Below are 23252 nucleotides of genomic sequence, written 5' to 3'. Positions count from 1 at the left end.
TGTGAAATTCGCAGTTTTTTGGTTAGCTGCATTGATAAAGAACCGTTATTTTTGGTGTAGTTGTATCGTACTTACAAAGCTCCACTGTTATTGAAATCTTGATTTTCTTGTCTAAGTTTTCAAAACATCTTTGCAATATCATTTTCAAAAATCGAATCCCGAACGGGTGCTGACAAGTGGGATTGAGGCACATAGTTTATTTGGCTTTGACAGCTATTTGTTAAAGACAGTTAAGTGGTCCACACTAACTCCTTCCTTTTTTTCGAAAACTCCTAAGGCCGACTCGTCTGAAATCTCGTTTGGTATCGAACAGCTCGGAGAGGTCCTTCCTGAATCTGACGTAGCTTTTGGTATTGCTTACGCAGCCGTATTAGTTTTGCAGGGTTATGAAATTCAGACAAAGAGGCATAAAAGCAGTCCCTTTTCGTGCTGTCAAAATCAGCTTTGAAATCGAAGAGGGGGACCACGGTCTTTTCCAAGATGTGACGCATGGTGAAAATATGGTCTGTTGTTGATTTTGTCTCGCTTTTCTCTTCAACTCTCGGTACCTATCCCATTCCGCACGTGTTGTGGCCTCTCGTACCAGCTGATCTTTTGCCTTTTCCGAAAACTAACGGTTTCGTTTGCAGCTGTACGTATGAAATGCCGTCCCACAGTTTTCATATAGCTTGTTGCTGATGAGTGGTCTTAGAGTGCTGGAGGGCAGAAAATGGTTCGGTTTGAGCAAACGGATCGGCAAATACAGAATTCTGAGTGGAATAAAAATAATAATAAAATAAAATAACTTCGAAAACTTCAGAATGATTTCACACGTCTTTCCTGCTTGTATATTAGTACATATTTTGTACTCGAAAATAAGCGATTAAATTAAATTTGAATATTTAAAGAAGGCGGTTTGCTTGTGTTTTCCTTAATCGGTTTAATGAAAATTCATAAACGTTTAATTTAATATCTAAAGTATAAATTTGTAAAGAGATTTTAGTGCGAAAATTTTATTTAGATTTGATATTCACATATTTTTATTTTGAGTACATTTGAAGATTTTTTACTTCACTTCTAAATAATTCGTAATTCGTCACTAATGTAGCTGTAGCACAAAAAAATTGTACGCAAATTTTTAAGTAAATATTTTTAAATTTTTACTAACTTTTTTAAAACTACACGACTACCCAATATTGTACATTTGATAAGTTTTTTTACTACTTTCACTGTACTGTAAGCACTTGATCCCTTAGGCTAAGTACATAGTGGAGCATAAAGCAGGTGACCATCAACAATTCTCAGTACGTCACATTTGTGCGAGAACGAATTTATGTATTTTATTTTTTCCTTGCGCTCTCTCCGACTTGCATAAATCTCGTTTGCTATTTTTTGATAGAAAAATTTATATTTAATTAAAAAATTACATTTATATATAAAACGTGAAAATATGTTGATTTTTTTTTTGTAATGAAGCTTAGCGAAATAATGAGTGTAATTGGTGAAATCTCAACCATTACATATTTCAAATGCAAAATACTTCTACGATTTTTTTATTATACATTGTTAAGCATTTTATTGAATCATAAGTTTTCTGTGAGACTGCATGCCTAACAGCTGCTGGTAAGAGGCTTCTTTAGGTGTGCTTACAATGAAATAAATATCATATCATATCATAAATCATGTACCATTTTTTTAATATTATTATTTAATATTTGTTTATAATATTTAGATTTATTTTCCATCGTATGAGTTCTATGAAAATTGGGGTATTTAATGTAATCAAAAGAAGCGCTAGCAAATCGTTTAATGATCGCATCTGGATTCTGTCGAATAATTTTTTTCATTTGGGAGAAGGTTAAGGGCAAAGCGGTTGCCGGTAGGAAGCGCCAAATTCGAAATCATATTTATGTCTAAAGATCTATTTGATCAGCATTTGAGTTATATATGTATATTAACATGGAAAAAGGCACAGAGTAATAGTGTTCTCCTAAAGTAGCGCCAGAGTTAAAATAACACAAGGAGTTGAGTTTTACTTATATATTTTGACAAGAGAAACCTATATTGACCAGCAAAAACAGGGAGAGTCTGAGGCGTCTTGTTAAGAAAATGAATTTGTATATCCGCAATAATTAAGGTTGTAGATATGTATAGCGGTTATTTTTGAAGAAAAATATATAATTTGTGATACTTAATTGCAAATAATTTTACTGAATACAAAGTTGGTGTTTATGTTGAAAATATGATTGACATTTTAGCATTTTTATTATATTTAATGTACCCAATACTCTTGGTTGATAATTTTCATATATCAATCAATGATGAGTGCGAAACAATGAGCACAACAGAAATAGACTCGTTCGGCGAAATTTCTACGGAAACAACAAAAAATTCGTCCTAAATGATTGACATCCGGGTATGCGATCGTAACCCAAGTATTTTTTTTATAGAAATCTCAAGCAAACCACAGGGACTTAATAATAATTTAACGCAACTAAAGTGCTGTCTTATCCTTACATCTACAAAATATAAAACTGCACATGACGTGTTGAGTGAGATGAGTTTAAGTTGTATTTTTTATTTCTCAAAACTTTCCATTATTTGTCAAATTTGGCGATTGTCAATTATCTGCCATTTGTCATAAAATGTTAAATATAATTTGAGATTTATTTTAAAAATTTTCCTCAAAGTCCTTCAAAGTGTGCGACTATTCCGCCTTGCAATATAAAGGGTTAGTCATATCGACATTTCTTTTTTTTTGCAAAGAAAACACACAGAAAATTAAAATTTAATGGGGAATGTTTATTATCATTCGAAAGAAGATTTTTTGCTTTTATTTTTTGAAGATTATCTCTTTAAAATCTTGACTGCGGCTACATCTCAGAGGGTCCATCCATTGAGTCCAATTTTCTATGACTCTTTCAAATATTTTGACTGGTAACTGAGTGACCAGCGTCATGTTTTGCTGCAAGATCCGAGGCGGGATTGTTGGCATAGATTTTACACTTAACATAAGTATCTCTACAGAAAAAAGTCTAACGGTGTGGTATCACACGATCTGGGTGGCAAATCGACCGGTGCAAAACGTATCTGCTAACTACTCGTAAAGTGTTCTTACAATAAATATATTGCGTGAAGCGATGTGTGGGAAGTGACGCCGTCTTGCTGAAATCAAATGCCACACAGATCACGAAATATGGACCGATAGATCCACCGGCCAACAAACCACACCAAACAGTGTTTTTTTTCTGAATGAAATGGCAGCTCATGAATCTCTGCAGATTGTTCTTTGGGCCAAATGCGGTCATTTTGTTTGCTTACATACCCATTGAGCCAGAAATTGACCCCATCGCTAAACAACATTTGGCTCGAAAACGTCGAATCTTCTCACACAGCGAAGCAATGTCGCTTGGGAAGGTCGGCGGTTTCAGTTCAAGCAAAAGCTGTGTTTTGTACGCTTTCAATTTAAGATCTCGACGTAAAATGCGCCAAGTCGTTCCATACGTCGGTTCGAGTAGCTGCGAACAACGCCGAATCGACTCTCCACAGTCTTCGTGTACACTGCGTGCTGGACGTGTTCTATTCCTTTTGAAAATTATCCAATAATGAATATTGGGTCTCAAGATAGGTGATGGTGTCGTGAACAGTACACTAAGTACGTTGACCATAAGTTGGGTCGCAAATCGAAACACTTTTTTAGAGAACGTGAAGTTTCGCAATACGATTTATAAACGTTGTTCAGACGTGAGTCTTTCCATAATGAAATGCAGTAGTGATCCGTCAAAAAAATTCTATTGAAAAAGTACTTCTATTTAAATCACCCGGTATTTGCAAATTTTTTGTACATCTAATACGCAAAGTTTCCACCACTTATTGTATATTAACTGCTATGTATTTGTATATAATATCCATGGCTGTACTTACATATACATACATATGCAATAAGGACTAAACACAATCTTCAACTTTATAAATCTGTTACCTTTAGACAAAGTGATTGACAGCCCAAATTAAAGTGTATTTGTTGGTTTGGGTTTTCTAGGAATTGTGGAAAATTTACTACCGTTTTGGAATTGATTTCCGACACAAAACGAGTCTAATGCGAAAGAGGATTTTGTTGACTAACAAAATTTATGCAACATATAATTTGACCCATATCAAAAGGAAATTTTTAGATTTATTTCTTGTGAACCCTTATTCATATATCAATTAACGGTGACAATATGTTGAAGATGGAATATTGAAGCAGTAGTTGGTACACGTTGTGATGATTAAGTTATTTCTAATGGATGTCTCTTATTTATGTGGACCATTTATGGAAATAATTTGTATAAAACTCTATAATACTCAATAGATGGGAAAGGGAGAGGGACGAGTAGGTTTTGTGATATTTATTACAGCGGCCATATAAAGGAGTGCAAATTCGGTGTGCAATTCGCGTTGGAAAAAACCCTCAGTCGTCGAGTACTGACAGTCACTCCGATAGATGAGCGTCTAAGCACAATTCGCATCAGTGCAACTTTTTTCAACATAACGCTAATTTGAGCCTACGCCCCTACGGACGAGAGCGACGATGTGACCAAAGATGTCTTCTTTAAGCGCTTGGAGCGCACCTATGAGAGCTGTCCCGCCACGATGTTAAAATCGTGACTTTAACATCAGGGTGGGCAAAGGTATATTTTGCACAACGGTCGGTAAACTCAGCCTACATGGCGAAGCCTCTCCAAATGGGCTGAGGTTGATCGACTCCACCGGGGCTTGAAATATGGTTATCTTTAGTATTAGATTCCAGCACACGAAAATCAAGCTACTTGGCTGTCTCCGGAACGAAAAGTTCGAAACCAGATCGATCATGTTGTGACAGATAGCCGACATGTATCCGGTAACCTTGACGTGCGCACGCTCCGAGGACCTGACATCGACTAGTACCACTATCTCGGTGAATCGAAGATACGCGCCCGCCTCTCTTTCGAAGACTAGAAAAAGCGTTGGCACAAGTGTATTGTAGCCAAGATTTTATTTTCTACGCGCCTGGATTCAGCGACAGTGCTGTAAAGCCGAATAACTTATTAGAGAGGACATCGTTATACCAATTTCATCAGAAATGTGTGCTCTTGTACTCTAATACTGGATCTATGGATCTCCCTTGAGCTCGGCAAACACTGGTAAACAATCAGATTCTGTACTGTTGCGAGATTCTCTGAGCATAATGATTGTCAATGCATTCGTTTACATTATGGAAAACAATACCGTGTACAGGGTACATATATTAAGCTTGCCACAAAGTTTGTAACACCTAGACACGCGGAGATCCCATAAAATACTTACAAATGATCAGCGTGACGAGCTGAGTCGATTTAGATATATCCATCTGCCCGTCTCTATATACGCAAACTGGTCTCTCAGTTTTTGATATATCGATCGGAAATTATTCACACATCCTACACTCTCAAAAAAACTGATAAATTATCACCCTGCTATCGGACCACTAATGCTTATGTTGCCATATGATATGACCGATCCAACTAAAACCGTTCTATGAAAAACTTTTTTATTCGACAAAGTATTCTCACAAAACTTAGCGTGAATTTTCGTCCATCAACCACCTTTTTATAGATTTTATCCTGTAAGAAATGCATCTGTGAAGAGTATATAACTTCGGTGCAAACGAAGTTAACGTTTTTACTTGCTCTTTGTTGCTTCCATTTGTTTGCTGCTTGTATGCAATCGTTTTGGTTGTTGCCAACTACTCAAGTACCTGCGATTCATTATGGCGATTAATTAAAAGCTGTGATCTCAACGCTTTGTTTGGCGGCGTTGCCTTCAATGCGCGGACAGCGACGATTCGGTTTTAATTACATAAGGTAAACAATCAGCTGGTGGCTTATTAAAATGAAGCCGTCGACCGCTTGCACGCACGCACCCTTACCACATATCATACCATGCATATACATACATATACACACATGTGCATATGGGTAACGGTTGTGTGACCAACGCCATGTTACCGCTATTAATTGTTGCTCCATGACACGCATTACGCGATCGTTTCGGAGTTATTGCCGCCTTTTCGTTGAGCCGTTAAGCTCATTCTGCTCCCAATGTATGGCAAAGCGCTGAATTCACTTCTCGTTTATGTTTTTGTTTTTGCAGTTTTGATAATTACGTTGGGTTAGTGACCCGTTCGGCGTTTTGTAGTTTTACGCGTATTTCCGTTGACTTTGCGATATACTTTTGTCGGCTACCAATCAAATACTCTTTGTTCGCATTGAGAAAAAAGCAACTGTTTGCTCAAGAAGTGAGTCGTAATTGAATTTGGTGTGGCGAGGTATTTAAATAGCGCAAAAACAAAGTGAAAAAAAGAGGAAAAAGATAATAAAATAGTTCAAGGTTGCCCACACAGTTCGACTGCTTAATGATTAATAAGTTCAGCGAACGCGTTTTCTGCAAGCGGTTATGATTTATTGGAATTATTGGTTTTCAGGCATTCGTTGAAATTACAAAAAAGTATGTTTATAAATTACATTAATTTATTTAATTGCATCATAAATTATACCAATTTTTTATGAGGCAATTATTAAAGAAATAAACTTTAAATATTTCATTCTTCCGACAGGGTTGCATCACATGTACTTTGAACGTAGAAATTATTGGAAAGTTCAGAGTCGGAGACTCTAAAAAGAATTCATAAACATATGTACATACATACATATATAAATGATAAACTTAACGAGCTGATGGATTGTTGTTGTTTCTAATTCTAAGTACTTAAAAAAAGTGCCACAAAGATGCCACAAATGCCATCAAAAGGGGTTCTTCATTTGAAGGTTCAGTATATATACATATACAGTATCCAAGCTTTGGAGTATATCTTTATAGCGGATTGCTTTAATCAAGAAAGACAGTAAATGATAATAAGTGCAAAAGGGGGCGATGATATCGTATTTAGATATGGTGGATCTAAATTTTTGTACTGATTTTCTAAAAAGGCAGCTTAACATCTCAAAATCGCATTGAGGTTATGTACAGAAGTATTTTATTTATAGTTGTCAATCATTAGAACTAACACACATATATATAAATAATTTATTCTTCTTAACGATTCCTTAGTTGAGGAACTAATGAGAAACAACATTAAGGATTTGAGAAATGAGCTTGTTCTCACCTTGTGCTCAAAATCATTCTACGTAAAAATGTGAACTCTATAACAAGCTCATATAGTATTATCTAAACGAGTATCCAGAACATATGTTCATCCATGCAGATAATCTCCATATATAATATATTTTTCCAATGGATGAATGGTGAAACAAAAAAAAAGTTAACTACGACTGCTATAATACCCTTCACAGGTGAAGTTCTTACAGCATTACTTATTTTGAGCGATCAGTGGATATCTAAGTCTAAGGCTAACTCGCCTGGAAATCCAAAGAGGCCTAATCTGCTCACTTGATTGCCCTTTAACCCATAAGGATTTCAGAGTACTCAAATTACGGATGGGGATTATCGAGAACGTAGCTTATCACTAGACTTGATAATCTAATATCGCTTTTCGATCAACTCTTTTGTGTGGTATTAGATGTGGTAGAGTTTTTGTCTAGACACTTGCAGACAGTTCCTCGCCACATCGCAAAAGTGTCAAACTGTTGTTGTCTCGTTACGAGACCGACTTACTTTCTGCAATATTTGTTTTGGCGGTCTCCGCGAAAGGTTATGATTGATTGTTCTGATTGATTCCTTCTCCGAAAACTCTCATACTCCTCCACCACCAGTGTCTGGCGCTTTATCGCCTCTTAATTAAGTGAGACGCCAGCAGCCTGATCCTTGGCTATCTTTCCGAATATAAAGAATGTCATGTGGTACCGGCTCTTCCGCAGTTGATTTTAATATTTCTTTCCCGTTTTGGGCTGTACCTCCTGCTTGGCTGTTGGTGTACTTTGGTTGGTACTCTTGCCTTGGAGGTTGACGGTTCTAAGTTTAGAGTACTTTGGTTGATATCCTTCGTTTTTGTTGGTCGGTAGTGCTCTTTATCATTTCCTGACGAGAAGGTGTTTTTCATCGGAATCCGTTATAGAATCCGCTTTAGAATTCCTTTAACTGTTCGTGTTGTCAATGTCCCTGTAGTTGGTAAAGTGCCAGTTGTTATTGTTGTTGTTTTGTGTTCATAGTTGGTCCCTGGAATAATCCAGGAAGGATGCTCACTCGTCTACAAAGTCGGTATGCAGAGACAAGGCATTTGTTACGTCCGATCTTGCCCGGACGTCAGAGGATACAATTCGTAATCAACTACTCAATTACCGCTCGCTGACCATTTAGCTATCAGCACGGGTACCTCTACACCTTCGCTTAGGATGGTGTTGATGTGGGTATCCTCAAACTTCCCAAAATCTTCTATTCCGATATTGTCTGAATTATGAGGTATCCCTCATGGTAATAGGAAAGTGCGTTTCCATTTGGGATGCGCCCATTACTATTACTTAAGCCCCTAAACCACGGCAAGGCGACTAACGCTGAAGGAGAGATACAAATGGATATTAATAAAAAAATTTATTCCAGATTAGTAAATATTCATACATACATATACACATACGAGCTTTGACAATTAAGTAATGAGACTGATTTTACTTGCGCGCTTGTGGTAAACCTGTGACCTTGAAATTCTCTTTCTCTTTTTTCGGCATCCCTCCCCTCTCCATTGATTAATGTACCATCGCTCTAGCTTGTTTCGTTCGCCTGCTGCGTCAAGTTGAGTAGACGTGTGTTTGTAGTGCTCGTCACGAAAATGGAAAAACGAAATCAAGCGCAACGCGTCGCGATAAAATTTTGCGCCAGCGAAACAGCTTCGGAAACGTACGCTAAAATTGTAAGAGTGTATGGTGATAGTGCTCTTAGTCGTGCTAAAGCTCACAATGGTTGTCGCCGCGCGGCCCCCGCCCGAAAAAAGCTCGCAGATGGCGAAAACGAGTCAACAGGGCGCGCCCAGACATCTCTCGTAACTGGATCCCTCATCACGACAACGCGTCGTACCACACTGCCCTCAGCGTGTCCCAGTGTATGGCCTTTAAAGGGATCGCCGTGTTGCAACAGCCGCCTTATTCGCCCGACATGTCACCCTGTGACTTTTTTTTTGTTTCCTAAAACAAAGTCGGTGGTCAAAGGAACCCATTTTGAGTCGATTACGGACATCCAGGCTACCGTGACGAGGGTACTCGCGGACATCCCAGTCGAAGCGTTCCAGAAATGTTACGAAGCATGGAAAACGCGCTGGAATCGCTGTATAGCTGCCCAAGGGGACTACTTTGAAGGGGATGGCAGAGTTGTAGAATAATTTTCAAATATACGGTTTTTATGGAGTCAGTCTCATTACTTAATTGTCATACCTCGTATATACATACGTATATAGTATATAAATCTGATCTTGAAATACATTCGTGCATATGTATGTAGTAGCTTTTTCATTGATTTTATGCATATTTAAGGATGCGTTTGTTTTGCTTATACGATGTACATATGTATACAGATACATAATGCATATGTACATATGTATTGGATGTATGAGGAAAGCGTATGTAATATTTTTAACCGACCTAAATCCAATGCCAATGTACTTGTTTACACTCTTTTTGCTTTAATTGTCGTTGTGTTCATTATGTTTTTGTTTTTTGCCCTCCATTGTTGTTATTGTTGGCCTTGAAGCCCTCACAAATATGCATGAATACCACTTTCATATGCATACTGCATTGCATATGCACATATTTAGCGGTGCATATGGGTCCATATGTGGCTTACAGTCTATATATATTTACATATATACATTCACATATTTATATTGTATATACATTTAACTGTAAGCATATATTTACTTACATGGGATGCGTAACCTTGATAGCGCATCGAGGCGCATATTTTGTTGTTCTCTCGTTTTTTTTCCCCCATTTTTTGTTGTTTTTGCTATGTGACTTTCCTCTCTTTCTGTCGATATTTGCCGCTCACCGACGAGTACTCGCGTATTTCACGTAATCGCTGTTGCATTAAAATGCATGCGGTTGCCACTTCAAAGCACTCAGAGCACATACATATACAAATGCAGACATTGGCCGTGTGCCGTTATGCGGTAGTATTCGTGTGGGCAGCCAACCGCAATCCCTGCAGCCTCCAATTATTGCAGTAAAAACGAGAGCTTAATGCTCGTTGGATTTAGAGGCAGCCCTTTACTCCTTAAAGCGGTTCGAGAGAGTGACATGAAAGCAGATTTATGAGTAAACTTTAGCTTAGGGCTTAAGTAAGCTTCTTTTACCATATGCACAAGTGACTTAAATGCTTCCATGAAATGCTTTCGAACTGAAAAGGGCAGTACAACTTAAGTTTGAAGACAGGGCGATAAGCGGATTATTATTACATGTCACATTGGAATCTATATTTATGGGTTAATCAGGAACATCTTCAGGTGTACATACATATATAGTTATATGATGGTAGTTCAGCGGTTAACATGATTTTTCGCTATTCCTAATTCGTTTTTAGATCATATTAGAATTCAGTCAAAAAGTGGTTAGGTTTGGTCATTGAAATGCAAATTTCTCTACCCAACTTCTCAGGTCCTTCTTTTAATCGCCATTGAACTTGTGAACATTCTAGCAAACCAAACGAAGCTACGGAAGCCAAGGGAAGTGGTATGGAAAGCACATACTTGGATACTGTTACACAGCTCAATGCTGGATTTGCGACGTTGCGGCGGAGATACCATATTACCCGCAAGATAACCCTTTTTAATAAAACTGGATTAAATGAAGTGAAGTGATGAATTGAAAAAGCATAATAGTCCACAAGTCGCAATGCAATCCTCAAATTAACTAATCTAAGCACATCACCATATCCTTGCTCTGATTGTACTAGCGAGTATAAAACTCTGGCACCCAGCAAGTGGTCATTTTCTTTTGCACCGTAGGTCCGTCTGGCCGTGATCCTTTCCGATATCTCGCCAGTTGTACACCACAACAGACAAATCGCTATGCATTTGTTTCTTCCATTGAATGCGTGTTGTCTACACATGGGTCTCGAGTCAAAGAGCTTTTCGTTGAAGCATCATCTTTTATCCGAACGACCCTAACCAGCGCATTTGGTGGATTTTCCTTCGCTTAACTATACCATACAGTTCATTGTTCCATCCTTTTCGAAGTTCATCGCTTACGCGGAGGGCTATAAAAATCTTGCGAAGATCAGTTATCTAAAATTCTTCAAGTGCTTTCTCACCTCGGTACGCCATCGTCCATGTTTCCGCGCTGTATTATAGAACGGGAATGATGGGAGAAATTTAAAGCGTAATTTTTGTTCGTCGAAAGAGGGACCTGCTTTTCAATTGCCTGCCAATCTCGAAGTATCACCTACTGGCAAGAGTTATTTCGAGATATATAGTACATAGACCTAGTTCGCGTGATGGAGATGACCCTACCGACTTGTCATACTGATCATTTATATACGTATACATACATACATTATAGGGTCTCGGACATCTACTCCTGGGTGTTACCAACATCGTGACAAACTGAATTTACTCCGTTCGGGGTATAAATATAGAAAAGTTTATGTCGGAGAGACAAGATTCTTACAAAACATATTCGATCGTTTCGATCCCTACTATATTTACCATATATTTTAACTATTTAATACCATTTCATTAAGATTATGTGATCTCTATTTTATAGCAATAATAACGGTTAAGGCGGTATAATCTTATCTTCGTCACTGCAACAACATTAATCATCTTCGTTTTCGCCAAATTAAGCCACATTAGATCAAATGTATAGAACAGCCACGCCTGTTTACAAAGGAGACAATGCTATCATAGCCTCTAATGAATATTTATTGCTTTTTTTCCTCCCACACACGAGTGTTGCCGGCTCGTTGCAAGACATTGCTGGACGCTTTGATTACCGTTAACATAGTTATGTCACTCATGTGAGCACAGTTGCCGCCTATCCGATGATAGCTGCATTGCATTTGAATGTTTGTTGTTATTATTGCATTAGCTACTGCTATTCTTGTTGTTGTAATGTTGTGTTGCTGTCAACTTTCACTTGCAGCTGATATCAATGCTGTTCCATTTAGTTTTATGGTGATTTTGCTATTTTCCTTGCTCTGTTGTCAATGTCAGTTGCAATGAAACTAGCAATAACAACAACTCTACAACAACAAACAACGATTAAAAGCAAGTTATATGCATACTAAATGTGTAGCTATCAACTGCAGGCATGCCAACAACACTGGCTGGTGCTGACATATGTAATCCGCACAGAAGCATCGGCAGACCCTGTAGGAAAAAGTTTGATGGTGTCTGTGTACCAAATTTAGTTGGAAACTTTTATACAAATTTTAAAATAGACACACTCAAATAATGTTCCAAAAATTTAGTAATCTTTGTTTTTGTTTAGTATTTAACCCTGAGCCATGATTTTTTTTATTAAACGAGTCATTTTCCAACAGCCCACATCGCATACTTTCAATTACCGAATCTTTATTTGTTTTTCTTATTGAAATAGTTATCACTTGCTCATTCCATGGTCAGACCACAAATTTTTCCGACAGGTACTACAATTTTCCGCTTGCTGCTCGCGTCTGACACATTTTGTGCTGAACAAATGGTTCGAGGCGTTGTAACAGCAACAGCTGCCACAACAGCAACTCTGTAAAACATCAAAACTGGTTGTTCGTTATGGGTTACTACTACATTTGTTGTTGTTATCTGAGCGTTGCGGCAACAGTTTTGACTGTTCACTGAAGACTTGCAACAAAAATTGTTTGTTTTTGCTTTTCTGTTGCAAAGTGATGCATGCGAAGATGTCGCAGTTGCTAGTGTTGCACATTAATTATGCATTTTTCGAATTTTTTTGCAGTAAATTATATATGTATGCATGTATATGAAGTACACTGGCGGTCTCACCAAAGTAACACCTAAATTTGAGAGATTGACTTTAAGCTTAGATCATTTGTAATAAAATTGCGAGTTCGTTTTATTTTTCATTATTCCAGCGGTTATAACATATTTTTTTGGTACATACAAGCTTATGATTCTTCAATGCAAATTTGAAAAAAATTGTATGTGGTAATCTCATTGAGCTGGATGGAAATTTAGAGAAACGAAATTACTTTGTCTCCTATGAGTTGGTGTATACGGTCTTAGGAAGCGTTAACTTTTCCTTAGTTGCTGTCTCTTTGTCAACTGTGAATTGGTGCATTGAGTTTTAGGAAGAGGTTTCAAACTACTCTTGCCGACTTGCTGATTTTCTAATTTTGATTTCTAATTAGGCTTGATTCTTTTATGCTCTTGAACAAACTTACAAACCCTTTTAAAGCAACAAAATACAGAAGCAAAAGTTCACCAACGCTCAAATTTTAAGAAAATGGCAGTTTCTTTATACATCAGTGATCTACCTTAACTTCAAAATCGCCGGCTCTGAGACCAAATGAAGGTCCAAATAACCTTTCAATACTATTCTATACATTTCCCAAGGAAATATCTTGTTTAAATGAAGTAAATTTTACGTTTTGTAGGGATGTGCGTGAGACACAAAATTTGATATATTAGAAAATCTGACAAATTCTACGCAGGAGGCGGACGAGCAAAAATTTGTGCTGTTTCTCCTCCATTTTCCAAACTTTGTAAGACTGAGGTTGAAATATCTCGGCAGTCAGACCTTCAAAGAAGAAGAAGGCAAAGCGAAACTGACATTGGCTATCTCAAAAGATTTGTGATCGGCTCAAGGCTCTTCGTCGATTTATAATGTTTTTATGAACCATTATATAAGAGTTTTAGGTACCACAACGGACCGGCGTTATAAGCTGATCAAGGGGGATCTCTGTTAGGATCGCTCTTTAACCTAACCAAACCTAACCTAATGAATGGTCATTACCATTATATCTACCAACCATTTTTTTTATCCAACCAAGAGAGGTTGTACCATAGACTATACTGGCAGTACACTTTAAAATAATTTATTCTTGGGAGCTCTCAATCCGTCAAATCACTTGTACCCAGGCTTTTCAGCAAATTGCGTTTCTTAGCACAGTGCTAACAACTGTAATAAAAGTTTAGCTCGGGTTTTTTTTAACTAAACTGGTAAATTATTTTTAACCTCTACTGTGGATACTTGCAACCGTTCGTATTTAAAACTATCCTATACAAATTGGTGGTTTCATGTTGTAGTTGCATTATACTTCGCATATTTTAGTTATACAACATTTTGTTGCTTTTGGTATGCTGGGGATTTTCAAAATATTTATGAAAAATTGCAGCTTTTAATTAGCCCAACCAGCGCCGGAAATCGAGCGAATATTTGTACACTTTTCAGTAAAGTTAGCTTATTAATTTTAAATACTTTATGAAGGTTAAATCATCTTACTATCATAAAAATACAAATTTTATAATGTTTATTTTCTTATTCTGATTAATCTTTTTGATTCATTTGGCTTAAGATGGGAAATGGGCAGGCAATTTGCTCTACGTTCCAACGGAATATTGCAAATTCTTTTTTCGACTTCCGTAAGTAATACTGTCATTGTTCATCCCTTCGCTCCACATAGTGGATAAAACTCTACGATTGGTCTAAGTTCGTCAAAAGAGGACTTCAGTTTTGGCGAGCACCTCTTTATTTGACGAAAATTTCGCAGCGAAAATTCTTTTTAGATCTTAGAACAGGTCGTTGCCATTGCCGCTGTGGCAGATCTGGTGAATACGGTGAATTCGGGAGCAGTTAGAAAACCATTTATTGAATTTTTGTCATCGTGTTACTGTCTTTTGACACGGTGCATTGGCTTGGGGAAACATCACTTTCTTTTTCTTCAAATGCAGCTGGTGTTCGACGATTTCGTTACTCAAACAGCCCAATAATGCTATGTAATGCAATGCTAGCTTTCACACATTGTCCTGACAAATGACTTATTTTTATTCCTGTACAGAAAATATAAATAAAGAAGTCAGAAGTTTTGCGACACCTGTAGAGGCGGTTGATCCATTCAGAATCTATGTTTTGGAGATACCTCAATCAGAGTGGTTCGATAATGGGTTTAATAATTGTTTCTGTCCTCTACTCCTGAAAAAGGTAATCCCGTATTCGTCGTATCTGTGCTATAGGCGAAAACCTGTTGATTTCTAACATTTAGTATTTAGACCAGAATTCCTGGTCCTTTTCAAAGTTGTCAATAAAAATTCTTCCATGCTCATCCTAAAATACTGATGCCATAATCTGCCAGCCGGCTGTTGCGTTTTCCACGCTTTTGAGCGGGTTAATCGTGTGTAGTTCACTCGGATGACTGTCAATTGGGCTTTGGAATACAATGATCGAGCCACGCTTCATCCATTTTTACATATTGACGAAAAAACTCGGGTTTATTAGGCATGAAAATCTCCAAACACTGCTCTAAATCATCGTCGTGGTTTTTGGTGAAAAGTGAGCCCGCGCGGCTCCCACATTCCATAGCCAAATAAATGCCTGCTACCTCGAACAACTTCACTTAACGGTTACCCAAAAATATTTTGTGGACTTTTTCATCTTTTCTCCGCTAATAACCTCTTTTGGGCGTCCACTGCTTTCACTGTCACATTTCTCCACGTCTAAACTTAGCGTACCAATCCTTGGTGGTTGATTTTCCTTAAGCAGTGACCGGAAACCCGGGTTTGGCAATAAATTAGATAATTTCATTGGAAAAAAATTAAGACTTAATTAAATTAAAAGTTCAATCAATGAGATTACACCACAATTATTCCTAAACACAAAACCTCAAACTCGAGTTTGTGACGCAACGTCAACGTCATTATCTAAGTATAAGGGTAATACTAAAACTGACAGCCAAGGATTTAGCCAACAAAAAAGGTAACAAGCCGAAACAAATGAATTCAGTATTTAAAATATGATTTCGATAACGCGATAATTACAGCAATTTCAAAAACAACAACAACAATAAAAAATTAAAAATCCATAAAAATATAAAAACTCAACAAAAAATGAAAAAAGTAAGCAACGCTGGTGGTATCACAGCACCTAAGCGCGGTGAGGGTGGTCAGAGCAGCCCCAACTGAAGCGGCTTTAGCTCCAGCGACGCTGACGCTGACGCCAACAAAAGTTCGCCTGCCTTTCGCCCGCCTGCTGGCTGTCTATTGAGCGCCCGGCTTTTGTGGCCCCAGTGTACGTGCCCCGAATAAATTTTACTTTTCTGTTGTTGTTGCTGTTTAAAAATTATGCGCTTGCTGCTGGCATTTGTTTAATGATTATATTTTATTATTGTTTTTGACACATTATTTCCCCATAAGCATGAACCGTGGAGTTGAAATAAAATGTGGGCAGAGATGCCATAAATAATTTCGACCCATGGTTGCGCTTACAAAGGCGAGTACGTACATACCCACTGTAAGTTGGTTTTTAGTTTTGTGGGGGCGCAGGTAATGTCTGCCGCAAAAGGCTGCAACGCCGTATTCGCTCGTCTATTTGTTGTTTGTTGATTTCTTATTTTTTTGTTATTTTGTTTACTATATTTTACGGTTTTACGTGGAAATTTATCTATGGACTTTGTCACATGTGCTTGCGCAGTTGTTGTAATGGCCCGCATACACAAAAGTCGCGTTGCTATTGCGAGGCCATCAATAACTTAGTTACAATTAATTGTGCAACACACTGTGATCAATGGCATACAAACACACCAAAAATTGAGTTGAGAACTTTCCAAAAAAGTAAACATAAATTAATAAAAAAACTTTTAGAAAATAATGTTATTTTTTGCTATGTCCTTTTTAAATGTTGCTGAGTTCCCTGAGGCAGAGTTGTAATTCATGTTCTTAATCTGCTGATTTCAGGGATATTCTTCCCACATATAAGTCAAGTTATTTACCATCATGAAAATAGATCTGAACATTTTGTTTTGGTTAGTACTTTCGGATGTCTTAGCAATGTAGAATTGTTATTAATGTAGCTTATTGCATCCGATAAAGATTTTTTCTTTAAAAATTTTGATCTCTTCCCCGAAAATTTGCTAACTTTGCATGTCGGTAACAACAGTTCTCCAGGTTTTATTCTTTAAACTACTGTTATCGTAGATTATTGAAAAAACACTGCCCTTTTATACACATTTTTTTCACTTAAAGAAGTTTTGAACAACTTTATAGTTTCTAGAGGTTTTCGGATTTTTCCTCTGATTTTCACATGTAAGGCCAAGTTCTTGACTGATCTCGACCTAACTGGTTTCTCGATTGAACTTATCATATAAAATTGTTTCGTAATGTCTACCAGAGACACAAATCAAAATATCCATTTACAAATTCAATTCCTTCAATCGTTCAAAAATATAAGTCAAGTTATTTTATACCATGACAATTGATACGAAGATCTCGTTTTGATTAGTACTTTCTTAAGATTTTGTCATGTTTTATTTTGATTAATCGCACCCGATATATTTGTTTCTTGGAATGAAGACTAGTTTCGATGGTATTGGTTTAAATTGTTGCTCCTTATTAAACAGCCCAGGTAAAGCTTAATGAAGGCAGTTGTTATGAAGAGCTATGAAAGTATTATAGCAAATTTTTAAGTTTTCAATACCATTTTTGTAGTACTTAGTATTGGTCTTTTGCTTCAAAATGGGACTTCGTCTCCTCGATTTCTCTTCAGAGAATATTTCTCTTTAGACGTGGGAGTAGAAAAAGCTTACACGAGGTATACTTCGGAAAAGATAATAGATACGGTTGTCCAATTCAAACCATTTTACCATAATTTGTGAAGTTCACCGTGTTCTTCCCTTTCGTTGCTAATACGACCTTCACAAAATTCGACAAACCGCTAACGAATTGCAGCTTGGCTTGTCGCAGAGTCCGAACAACATTTACAAAATAGTATTTCATAAACACTTGTGGTTTCTTTTTATCAATGGGTTCCCCAAAATAAATTTGTTTCGATAGTATTGCTATACTTTACGACCCAGATCCCGACTAGTCCCTTAGGTTTTGAGACATCGGTCTAAAATCTTGCTCAAGTTTCTTCTGCTTATATCGGATAAGATATAGTTGTCATACAAATTAACCAATCAAACTTAATTCCTTGATCGGAAACTTTTTTTATTTGACAAGGTATCGTCGGGATATTTGGTCTCGGATTATCGTCCAAGACAACTCAAAAATATCCGAAGAAATATTCTAGATCCGATCCCTATAGAATATAGCTGCCAATCAAACTGAACAATCAAAATCAATACAAAGATTTTTTTATATCGCTTTATGCTACACCTGTAAAGGATATTATATTATAGCTTCGAACAGCCGAAGAAAATAAAATTTTTTCGTTACTACCTCCATGCTAAGTGCGGTTTGTTCACTTGTCTGTTAGCTTCGCAACAGTTCCTCCTAAGCGATTATCTAGACTTTGCGCCACGAAATGTTTGCAGCTGCTTGACTGTTCGTCGTTCAGTTGAGATTGATTGCAATTGTTATTGCTGGTTTTGCTATGCAATCACGCTGAGCTTCCCTCGTCCACCGACGTGGATTATCTGCAATGGGCTTGCGCACAACTAGCATCTACACCTCCTCAATCCACAGCACAGAAGGCGCCACAAAGCATTCATACGCTGAGTGGGTCACAAAGTCGGAGTGGCAAGTACGTTTGAATAATTGTTGTTGCCATTGCCATGCGGGTCTGTAATCAATGATTACATCGTTTCGGTGGCATTTTGGTTACATTTGTCATAATTCGATTAGCGGCTTGTTCAGCAGGCAAAAGGTTCGCTGACAATGCCGCTTGGGAAAGTGGTGGGACAACGCTCTGAGTATATGTAGGTGTGTGTGTGTGCTGCAGTAATTACGCGGAACATGTTGACTGCGGCTTCGTGCGAAATTGGAAATTGCTGAAAGCACATAATTTTCATTTTTTCCCATTACTCTTTCGACTAATTCAATTCGTGGTCGATACAATCTGTGGTTCGCTTCCATAGGGTGACTTGCAGGTGAAAGGTCTGTAAGGTTGTGTAATTAACATTTTTTTTTTAATTTTTTTATGTTTCTGCAGAATTAATAACTTGGGATAACATTTGGCGAAACACAGTTAAAATATAAGAAATTAGAACAATTTAATATATTGGACATGTCAAAAGTTAAGTTACAGATTAGGTTTAGGTAGATTAACTTACCCCACCTGAACAACCAAGAACGCCGCTTGTTTATGATGTCACCAACTTTTAATTATAGATCAACAAAACCTTCGAAAATCAATAGGTCTTGAAGTTTTCATCTCGAAATCGTTCAAATATCTTCACAGTGGGCGTCGGACAAGATTATTAGTTTCACCTTATAAATACCTTTAGGGCAATGTCCAGCTAATACTTAACAATTTCGGCGAGAAAGAGCAACAATTTCAATAGACTCCCTAAGTTCCAGTCTTGGTTGCTCGGTGGACGTCCATGCCCTGATGTCAGACGACTCGTTCCCAACTTGATGCGATTCGGGTAAGGGTGTCCATTATCACTCACTGGAAATTTCGCTATGAAGATGACTATAGGTAGACATTCAAGGTTTGGTTCCTGACGGATTTGAAGTGTTCTACTTTGGGATTGTGGTTGAACTTGACACACGCTTAGAAAGTGCAGAACAGTTTACTTTCTCCCATTGATTAAGAGTCTACTGACTTGCCAACTCGTCCGCTCTTTCGTTGCCGAAAATGTTCATGTGACCAGAACTCTAACTATAGACACGTGGAGTTGGCCTATCTTTGAGCTCATGACCTAGCACCCATGGACATTTCGGCTAGGTGTATAGCTGCGAAGGCTCAGGGATCCGAACAAGGACACGCTGAAATTATTATCTTCTTCAACTGCATCCCTGGAAACATAAATCACAGCATCGTAGAGGAAACTCCTGGCGGCTTTTTCTCTGCTCACATACCGACGAGGTTTATGTAGATGAAGAAAAGTTGCTGGAGAAGAGGCGCAGTGAGTTTTTCACGAATGAATCAAAGCTGGAGGGTCAGTTTTCTATAAGAAGCTCACCGTCAATCTTAGCTTTAGGCTTCCAGACCACTGTAGTGTTTTTCAGGCAGAAGTGGCTGCTGTCACGAAGTGCAACATTTACTTTCACAGGCGAGCGGCAATATTGGCGCTGAGCTCAAAATGTGCGCTCAAAGCTATTCAAAGAATTTCCGTCCTCATAATAAATAGCTTCAAACTACTTCATGACCAGGCTCGTTTAGGTGCGTGGTCACAGCGGAATTGCTGGTAGCTCCAAAGCCGATGAGCCAGCCAGAGGGAACATTCCGCTCACATCGGAATGGGACCTAGTAGAATGTCCGTTGGCGTCTTACGGTATATAACTGAACCAATGGACCTCGCGTGCGCTTGCAGGCACTCATTAACGACCAGGTACTGTGCAACTGGGAGATGTTTCAGGCCTTTCGGGCTTAGAGTAGAACGTAAGAGGTCTACTGAACTACTTTCCCTGAGCAAAATTTCTCTTGCCGCCATTTTAAGAGTTCTTACTGGTCACTGTCCAATTCATGCGGTAGGACTTACAATTTTTTCGGAGGCTAGTTGTCAAAGTTGTATGGAATTGGGTGAGGGGAAACAACCAGTTATTTTCTGCTCCATTCACCAAAATTTGGAAGACTGAAGTTTGAAAGAAATCAGAAGACATTGCTGAAACTGATATTAGCCGTCTCAGCAAATTTGTGAAAGGCTCAAAGCGCTTCGATTCAATATATAGGAGTCTTTAAGTACCACAACGAATCGGTGTTCTTAGCTGCCCGAATGATATTACTGTTAGGATCGACCTTTTAACCAGGCTTTCCTACATTAATTAATTGTACTGAAATTAATATTTAGAAACGAAAAGGCTGGCAATGCCGCTTGGCTATCTGTAGTTATTTAGTATAACTTCGCAGACCTTTTTTATGCCCAGATCGCTTGAAAGATTTTAGCTGAGTTTGGTATTTCGGATAGATAAAGGTATCAATATCCTCGGAGTACACTCCAGTCCATCTTGAACGCGTCTGTATAGATTGAAATAGTATCCTCCTTCGCTACTAAACCTCTTCTTCATTCACGTCTGGAGTATTCCAAAGAAAGTAACACTTCAATTTAATAAATGATCTTCAGCATTTCAAAGTGAAGGTTATCAGCAAAAAGAAAACAATAAACTGGCGACATATGTATATTTTTTTTGTTTGTATGAATGAATATGCTACTTAATATGGTCATGAACAATAAATATTGCTTCTGTAAATAAAAATAACAAAGTTGAGCTTTAGATGTTTTTATCCAATTTTTGTTTACTATATACCGATAAATGTGTAAATGCTTGTTTGCTTACAAATTTAATTGCCAATAAACAGGGTTTGCAAAGGCAAAGGAAAGCTTTCATGTCAACCGATTTAAAATTTATAATTTATTATTTTCTTGCGCAATTACATAAGCCGCTTAATGGCGAGTAATAATTATGCGCGCACGGCAATAAATCAATAAGGCCATTTAGATAAAAAAAACAAATCGTTATTGTCGTTAAATTTTTTATTGATATCTTATTTTTTCAACTTTTTTTATTTTTCTATAATTTAATTTTTATTTGACTTGCGCCAAGTGATTTAAATTCCTTCGCGTAAATGCGCATTTGCCGCGCAATTAACTCGCCTCTCAATGACGGTAATTTCAGCGCACATGAATATAATTTTCAGGATTTAAATACATATAATTTGTACATTTACCATTTACCATTTACCAATACATATGTATATAATATATATAGTTTGTGTATTTTTAGATAATTTATAGTTAGCCGCAACGTTCAAGTTCATAAATTTATCTCAATGGTGCTCAATCATAATTTAATTGGTATAATTATCATCATCATCTCGAAACCGACTGTCTCTCACGTCTTACGGCCGCTGAATTCTCAAGTGATTTTTTTCGTGAGTTTCAAAAACTCTGTGCAATTTGATTATTATCTGCTGATTTGAAGCCATTCGTTTAACTCGGTAGCCGTTTATTGAATGTCAAAACCGGTTATTTACGGTAGTTGCAAGAGCGTCAATTGCCGTTTAATTATATTGTCTCAAAAGTAAATAAATTAAAGAGATTTTTAAAATTATTTAACATTTGTAAAATGCATTTAAACACACGTGTAACACGTTTTAGTCAGCGTTACATTGTTGCGAAAGATTTCTTCATTTTTTTCCATATTAAATCGATTTTGTGGTTTATAGTAATTTTTTGAAAGTAAAACAATAAATATTTTATGGTAAAACTGGCGGTTAAAATTAATTCATTAATAAACAATTTATTTCGGTTTATTAATGAATTATTTTTATACCAAATTTTAAATACTTTTAATAGTTTAAGTACAACGGAAGATTTATAAAGTAAGTACTTCGATAATACCAATTCATTACTCGCTAAAAAAACTTGCACTCTGAAAGCAGTGAGCTCAAAGCTAGTAAAGGAGTGCATGACTTCGCTATCTATGGTATCAAGTTACTTCCACATTAACCTCGTCTGGGTGCCTGGTCGTAGGGGAATCATCGGAAATTCTAAGACCGATGAGCTCGTTGCAAAGGGCACGCTTACCCAAATCCCGTTAGGATGGAAGCAAGCCTGCGGTCGTACACTCTGGTCTAGAGGCGATGAGGTGAAAACATCGAGTATTCGTATATATAAATTTCAAGTCCAAAGGACGCTTGCGAAACTTATTTAACTAATAAGCGCTCAGACCTCAAATTAGGGCAGCACTAGAACTTCGTACTAATGTTACTTATAGAGTTTTCTTTTCTCACAAAAATGTTATGTTTTTCTCTCGGGCGTCTTAGGTGGTCCATATGAAGTCCAATTTTGGGCAACTTTTTCGAGCATTTCGGCCGGAATAGCCCGAATTTCTTCGGAAATGTTGTCTTCCAAAGCTGGAATAGTTGCTGGCTTATTTCTGTAGACTTTAGACTTGACGTAGCCCCACAAAAAATAGTCTAAAGGCGTTAAATCGCATGATCTTGGTGGCCAACTTACGGGTCCATTTCTTGAGATGAATTGTTGTCCGAAGTTTTTCCCTCAAAATGGCCATAGAATCGCGAGCTGTGTGGCATGTAGCGCCATCTTGTTGAAACCACATGTCAACCAAGTTCAGTTCTTCCATTTTTGGCAACAAAAAGTTTGTTAGCATCGAACGATAGCGATCGCCATTCACCGTAACGTTGCGTCCAACAGCATCTTTGAAAAAATACGGTCCAATGATTCCACCAGCGTACAAACCACACCAAACAGTGCAT

The 23252-nt window shown here is 37.5% G+C and overlaps 1 protein-coding gene across 2 annotated transcripts in view; it reads left to right on the top strand.

Annotated features, from left to right (window-relative positions):
- Positions 1–23252, top strand: part of LOC105226572 (TLD domain-containing protein 2) — a 240692-nt gene that overhangs the window by 1143 nt on the left and 216297 nt on the right. The gene's annotated exons all lie outside the window — the stretch shown is intronic.

Source organism: Bactrocera dorsalis, chromosome 2, assembly GCF_023373825.1.
Source record: "Bactrocera dorsalis isolate Fly_Bdor chromosome 2, ASM2337382v1, whole genome shotgun sequence".
NCBI lineage: Eukaryota > Metazoa > Arthropoda > Insecta > Diptera > Tephritidae > Bactrocera > Bactrocera dorsalis.
The sequence above is the reverse complement of the archived record's forward strand: the minus strand, read 5'-3'. Positions and strand labels throughout refer to the sequence as shown.